Source organism: Alligator sinensis, unplaced genomic scaffold (assembly GCF_000455745.1).
Source record: "Alligator sinensis unplaced genomic scaffold, ASM45574v1 scaffold428_1, whole genome shotgun sequence".
In the NCBI taxonomy this organism is placed as follows: Eukaryota; Metazoa; Chordata; order Crocodylia; family Alligatoridae; genus Alligator; species Alligator sinensis.
This window is the reverse complement of record NW_005841919.1, coordinates 1,415,247-1,422,451: the sequence shown is the minus strand read 5'-3', so window position 1 is coordinate 1,422,451 and position 7,205 is coordinate 1,415,247.

Sequence of the window (7,205 nt, the reverse complement as noted above, 5' to 3'; positions counted from 1 at the left end):
TTTGGGTTGTTCTCCCGCCCTGGCGGGGGGGCGGGCTAGAAGATCTATTAGGTCCCTTCCGACCCTGAAACTATGAAACTATGAAACTATGAAACTGCTACTGCATTTGACTGGATTACAAAACAAGAAACACACTTGGGACTTGATGTTGGAAAGGTACTTTCAAATGTTGCAGAATACAGAACATCTTCAGGTATTTGGTCCACAAATCCAGTCTGGGACTCTGCCAAGCATATCCCTCCTGCAACATGGTGGCAAGACATTTGCATGACACAGCTTTGGACTCCTCTTGCTTCTTACCTGCTTCAGATTCCTCTATCTTCTGCAGCATGTGAAAGAAACTGGTCTACGTTTGGAAATACTCACACCAAATCAAGAAATAAACTAACCTGTGAAAGAGCAGAGAAACTTGTCTCAATCTGGGCAAACCTTCAGTTTTCAGAAGTCCATGACGATGATAATAATTAGGCATCTGCAAATAGACAAGTATTCGATTCGGATTTGGACTCGTCCAATTTGGAGGACAGTGATTTGATTTGGAGATTCGGATCACTGTCCTGAATTGATTCGGCCAAATCAGCTTTGGAAGATTCGGCGCTGATTCAGACAGATTCAATGATTCGGATCGGCTGGGGAGAGGCAGGCACAGCCAGGCGACTGCAGGTTCTCCTGTGGCTCCTCTGGCTGTGCCTGTCTCTCCCTGGGCAGGGGGAGCTGCAGGAGAAGCCCCCATGGCTTCCCTGTCTGGCCCCATCCCTGCCCAGCCCCAGCCTAGTCTCGGCACTTAAAAAAAAAAAAAAAAAAAAAAAAAAAAAGCCCCATACTCACCAGCTGCAGGAGCAGCAACTGGGGCCTCGGGGCGCTTGTGTCAGAGCCCTCCCCCCATGCAGCATGGGGCAGTGGGAGGCAACAGGGATTGCCCCCCTCTCTGCCTAGCACCCACACAGCAGCTGCCCCATGGTGCAGTGCAGCTCAGCTATTCTTGTTTTAACTGGGTACACGATTGCAGCTTGGGTAGAGATATGCTTGAGCAAGCTTGAGTATCAAGGAGCTGAGTTGTTGGGGCAGCACTGACTTTGTTGTGGGCTAGCTGAGTGAGTTCATACATAGTCCAGACAACACCGCATCTAGTGCTGCAATTCTCGTTGCCACTGCTATGCTGTTCTGACTGCCTGAGCTAACTCAATTAAAGCTAACTCAAGTATGCATACATCTGCTGTAATTATACTGTCCAGTCATGAGACACATATCCAAAATATTCAGGCAGAGGAAAGTTGTAACCCCTTTACTAGCAGAAATGGAATGGTTTCACATGTGCCATGAGGAAAAATACTTTTTCTCAGACTAGTATTCAGATCCAGTGATGAGAAATGGATTGGGAGAACAATAGTAAGCAGTGTTAATGAAGGAAAGCTGAAGTGCCCTTCTGAGATAATTTCATTCCCCTTCCAAGTTATGATAAACATAAACTACACAATCGTAACTTTCCAGAACATATGCATTGGCATTCAGGAAATAAAGAATTAAAATATTTTGAATTTATGTATATCTATATCTATATATCTATATCTATCTATCCTTAAGCATGTCGGAAATCTAGAATTCCAGTTGTTAACCTCAGGTAATTTAAGATCAGATAGAGAATCTTACTCCAACCTGAAGACAAAGATCCTGCCTGTAGTCTGGAGATCATCTTCAATATTGCAATAATTTCCAGGTCTGCCTGCCTCCTGGCCTCTGCCCGTGCTTCCCGCTCCTCCACCATGCCCACCAAGCGCTGGAGCAGAAGAGTCCAGTCCATTATATGCCACTGGCACAGCTGATGCATCCAGGTGACTCCAGTGCTGGGTGGCGGCGACCTGGAGCCTGCATCCCTAATGGGGCTGGTGGGCTCTCCCCTGCATCCAGATGGAAAATATGTAACACAATGAAGCTGTGAAGTAGCCCACATTTGTAGACAGGGGCATTCTTGCTTGGAGCGGAGATTGGACTAAATGAGATCTTTTCCAGTTCTCTTATCCTACCATTACTGGACGTGGTGCTTATGACAGCAAGGGCCTGGACTCCATGACTCAGAGGCCCTAGAGTTCAGATCCAGCCAGCCCTCTCTTTCATTGCCCTACCACATGTCTCTTCTCTACCCTCCACCTCTTCTGGCCCTGTCTTCAGATATTATGCTGTCCCATGTCACCACTCTTATCAGGCTCCCTGTCACCATTAGCCACTCCTTTGCCCTCTACCAGGACTCAAACTCTTGGCTTCTACCTCCCCAATCTCCTCACCATCCAGGCCACCCACTCACTCCCCACCTCCCACCTTTGACATTTCTCTCTCATGCCCCTCAACTCCCTCCTTCCTCTTTACTTCACCCCTCAACTCTCCTCATTCCTCTTACCCCACTCACTCCTCCCTCTTACCAGCTCCCCACTTCTTCCCACTCCTTCTCCCCTTGATGCCCTGCCCTTCCCACAGCCCTTTCCACAGACACCCCCTGCAAAGTCCTGCTCCACCTCAGACATTCACCTCAAAACACCATTCTCATGGGGTCTGACACCTTTCCCCTGAAACCCCTGAATCCCCCAGCTTGCCACTGCATAGGACTTCTTCTGGAAAGAAAAAAAACATTATCTGGATTCTCCTCAAGCAAACTGCAGAAAAGTGACTTGATTTCTATGGCTTAACATATCCAGGGGAGGGACTGACAGTAAAATCTCTTGATGGACATGTATATGCCATTAGCTTCAGTGTGGGATGTGTACCCATTCAGTAAGACCTTCCCACAGTGGGTAGACTAAGCGGTGATGCTGAGCTAAGGGGATTTGGGACTTTGATTTGAATGTGATGTGTAATCTGGCAGCATCAGCACCAGGAGAGGAATTCAACATCAACTGTGTCATCCTAAAGCGCTGACAAAGAATTCTGAATTCTGAAATTGAATGCAAGAAGAGGTGTGGAAGGAGAAGTCCCCCAGAAGTCCTAGAAAATGATGGTGCCAGAGAAATACACAAGTGCCATGGGACTTACACAGCTGCAGGTGGGACATGCTCTTGGGATGGAGTTCCGCAGGATTTATGTATTGCCTCTACTCCTGCACACAAGAATTGATGTTGTCATTTCCACTCAGCTCTTTTATTCTCCCTCAGAGTTGTGGACTTTGGTTCTTGATGGTTTTATCAGGCACTTGGAAAGGTGCAGCTCCTAAGCAGAAGTCAGGAGAGATGGCTGTTCCCTATGGCTGAAGTCACCCAAGAATACAGTGATCCCGATACATATCCTGGTGGCCCCAGATCTACATCAGAGCAGTATGGTTACTGGCAGACTCTCATCTAGGGCAGCGGTTCTCAACCTTTTGCACCTTACAACCCACGTACGTAAGGTCAAAAAATCCTGGTCCTCTCAATCGATGGTGGGCGGGGGGGTGTCCCTCAGAGGCCAGTCAAAGAGTGGGGTGGGGAGGGGGGTCCCAGCAGCTGATCGAAGCATGCAAACGCAAAACCAGGAGTCCAGCCATGGCCCTTCCAGTTTTGCCACTGTGACCCGAGTCCCACATAGAGAACCTTTGTCCCCACTAGTGGGATACACCTCACCAGTTGAAAAAACCTGATCTAGGACAAGGGCTGGAAGGCTCAGCCTTAGCCACTCCTGTGAACTGTGGGGGTATCAGTTGATGGTTGAATAGACTGCTTTGTTTTCATGATGGGTGGTCTTCCCTGTTCCAGAAGAAGAGCCTGGTACTCTACTGGACTCCCCATTAAAGACTCAGTAACTTGTGGCACCATACAGACACTGCTATTCATGCAGGACCCTCTGGGTGTGATCAGCTGAATGGGAATTGTCTAATAAAATGTTCTTTGAATGGCTGAGTAATGGTCTTCCTACACCACTAAAGCCAATTCAACTTCCCTTTCTGGTGTGACAAGGAACATAATCAGCTGCTTTCATTCTTTTCATTCTCTTTCAAGGAATGGGTTTCTGAAGCTAGTTAAATTTTATCATCAAAAAGTTGACTGATTAATAATAATAATACATTATTATTCTTGGGCATTCCGACACTTACCCTCCAGTAGGTGTCGTTAAACAAAAACATAACTCTTCCCTCCAAAAAACCTCCCTTAAAAAACAATTTGAACCTGAAATTGCAGAACAAGAAACCAGCCGTAGACTGGATTGAATTCACGTTGGTCTCAACAGGGACCATGGGGTCTTATCCACTACCTGCATTAGCTGTTTATTTCAGTGTCCCTAAGTCTTAACTCCCTTGTTCATCTTAATTTATCCAATTAATCCATTTTTATGTATTTATTTTTAGCAGAAACCCCTCTCCTTGTTCCTTTCCCTTCTGTATAAAATGTTTTCTTTTTTATACTCCATTTCTACCATCTGACACAGTAGGTTGTTGTCTACGATAGCTCATGTCTCTGAGGCATTTAGTTAATAGTTACTAAAGTCCCACCCCACCCTACCTTCTTCCTGACTTTTGAGTAACATGGCTAACCATCTTTATACTCTTCTTATGTGTTCTCAAGTTAAAAATTTGCCAAGGTCATTTTTTCTGTAAGGTTGGTCATGGCTTACCATTTGGAAAAAATAAAATAATATAAATACATTTTTAATGGATTTTAATCAACAGGCTTGCTGGAGGTGATGCAGCAGGTGTGCTGCTGATACCAGAGCTGAATGACTACATTCATTCATGTTTATGATAGGCTGGTTTGTTTTTTTGGTTCCTTAAAATGTTTCAGTATAGAAAACATTGATGTGAGCACTAAGGGATGAGGGATGCATTGCTCATGCTCAACCACTCCAGGTTGGGGAATCCCTTAGTCTAGCTTAAAAATTATTGTGTCATGTTTATCAGAAAAAAACTCAAACTTTTTGTAATAAACATTTATGCAATTTGTATTTTGAAAGAATAACAAAAAATACTTGAATGGGAAAGATGTGTAACGAGGGTGGTAGAGAGAGCTTTTATTTAAATTCTAATAACATTATTTTTACAGTCTTGGGACTGCCTGAGGGTTATGGCCCAACCAGGTGAGGAACACCAGTCTAAAGCTGTGGTGTTCAAACATTTGGCCCTGTGGGCCAGATGAGCAGCATGGGCTAGTCTGTGGACCAGATTGGGTGGGTCCTGTGGCTCCTGCATTCCAGGATCAGGGCTTGTGTGCTGGGATCAGATAGCCCCAGGGCCCCACATACTGGGAATCTGGAATTGGTCCCCAGTGCCCTGTGCTTCTCCTGTGTGCTGGGAGCAGGCCTCACACTAGCTTTCATGACTGACACAGTGCACAGGGCCATGATATCCAGTCTCAAGGGTGCTGCCACTCTCCTACTGCCAAATTTTTGGGCCTGTGGGGAGCCCTGTGGGTGGATGACACAACACTCAGGTCCAGATCTGGTCCATAGGCAGGGGATGAGCCCCTCTGGTCTGGAGCAGCGGTTGTCAGCCAGGGGTTCACAGCCCCCGAGGGGGCTGCAAGCAGGTTTTAGGGGGTCGATGCTACTTGGGGACTGGCCAGAAGGCGCAGCCAGGGACAAATGCCAAGACACAGGGTAAGTGCAGCTGCTCTGCTCCGTCAGGGCCGGCTAGGGGTGACCTTGGCAGTGGGAGAAGTCTCCACATGTGCTCAGCTAGCAGCTGCTACCTCTGTGGCCAGAACCACTGCACGCGCCTGACGGACAAGGTGGGAGAGCAGCACTTGGTTGCCATCTGGTTCCAGGCAGAGGTCTCCAGCTGGGGCCTCTTGCCCCTTGCAGTCCTGAGCAGTGGGGGGGCACAACTCTGGGCTGCTGACTCCCTGCTGCTGGGTGGGTAGGGGGCATCTTACCATGGCAGTATGGCTGGCACAGGGCTCCCAGCCATGGCAGCTGCAGGAGCCCATATTGTTTTTGTAATTTATTTTGTCAATTGTCATTTTTTGTACCTATATACTTAAAAAAAATATTATGCACTATATGTATGTGTTTAACTGTACAACTCATTTTAATACAGCTTTTAATCTACTGTTTGGGTTTTTTAATTTAAATTTTCCGTATTCCAAGCCAAATTAGCCAAATCAAATTCCAAATCGAAGAGTCAATCCAGAACCATAAGTGACCCTACTACCGGTAAACATCCTCTGCCCCCATCTGGGGATTCAGATGTTTGCAAATCCTTTGGCGGGCATCCTCCGTGCGGACCCAAACCTGGAAGCTTGAGGTTTGGATGCCCCTGAGTTTTGCTTGCCCTCAGCTATATGGCCGCAGGAGCAAATCTCCTGGATTTTTTTTTAAAGAAATTTTTCGTGTTCCAAGTCAAATTAGCCAAATCAAATCCAAATCTGTGAGTCAGTCCAGAACTGTACGTGGCCCTGCAATCAGCAAACATCCTCCACCCCCACCAGGGTCTTCAGTTATATCCAGTCTTTTGGCAGGCATCCCATGTGCAGGCCCAACCCTGGAGGCTTGGGGTTTGGATGCCCCCAAGTTTTGCCTGCCCTCAGCCATGTGAACAAGCTAGGGAGGAGACTCCCATTTCTATAAAGAGCCCCAACACCTCAGGGATACTGAACCATGCCAAAACAGTCATCCCGAGGGCTTCAGGAAAACTGCCTTCATGGACAGTGTTTCCCCTGCTAGGTAAGTACCTGGATTTTTTTTTTAACTTGTATCCAAGGCCAAATTAGCCAAAACTAATTCCAAATCCAAGAGTCCAGAACCTAAGTGGCCCTACTACCGGCAAACATCCTCCACCCACACCTGAGACTTCAGATGTTTCCAAATCCTTTGGCGGGCATCCTCCATGCAGGCCCCAGCCCGGAGGCTTGGGGTTCAGATGCCACCGAGTTTTGCCTGCCTGCCTGCCCTCAGCCATAAGGCCCTCGGAGCAAGCTCGCGTGAAGAGGCCGAGAGGAGCTGTAGTGGCACAGGTGGGCCGCGGAGGTCTGGCAGCATACTGGAGGCGGCGACAGGGGGGCCCCAGGAAGAAAAGGGCTGGGAGCCCCTGGTCTGGTGGAGACACCCCTGGCTTCAGCAGCAGGGGGGAGCCAGGCCCTTCACAGCATCTGAGGCAGTGGCTACTGCTCCAGAAAGCGGATGCGGAGGAGGGGCAGACGTGCCCCCAGCTGCTGCGAGCCCGGGCCGGGGCTGGGGCCAGGCTCTCGTCCCTGCGCTCCCTCAGACTGGGCCGGGCCGGGCCGAAGCGGGGCGGAGCCTGCGCAGAGACC